Source organism: Grammomys surdaster, unplaced genomic scaffold (assembly GCF_004785775.1).
Source record: "Grammomys surdaster isolate TR1022 unplaced genomic scaffold, NIH_TR_1.0 166, whole genome shotgun sequence".
NCBI classification, from domain to species: Eukaryota; Metazoa; Chordata; class Mammalia; order Rodentia; family Muridae; genus Grammomys; species Grammomys surdaster.
In genome coordinates, this window is record NW_021604614.1 from 13185809 (window position 1) to 13186124 (window position 316).

A 316-nucleotide genomic window follows, 5' to 3' on the forward strand; every position below is an offset into this window, starting at 1 on the left:
GAGGAGGAGGAGGGGAGGAGGAGGAGATGGCTCAGTCAGTAAAGCGATTGCCACATAGTCAAGAGGACTTGTGTCTGGATCACCAGATATCCACATAAAAACAGCAGGGCAATGCAGACCTGTAATCCCAGGGTTGGGGAGGTGGTGACAGGCAGATGTTGTTCTCTGACCAGCTAAACTAAACTGACCAGCAGGTGGATCTCTGTGAGTTTAAGGCCAGCCTGGTGTACATAGTGAGTTCCAGGACTGCCAGAGCTACATAGTGGGGACCCTGTCACAAAAGAGTGGGGGGGAAGAAGAAGGAGGAGGAGGAGGA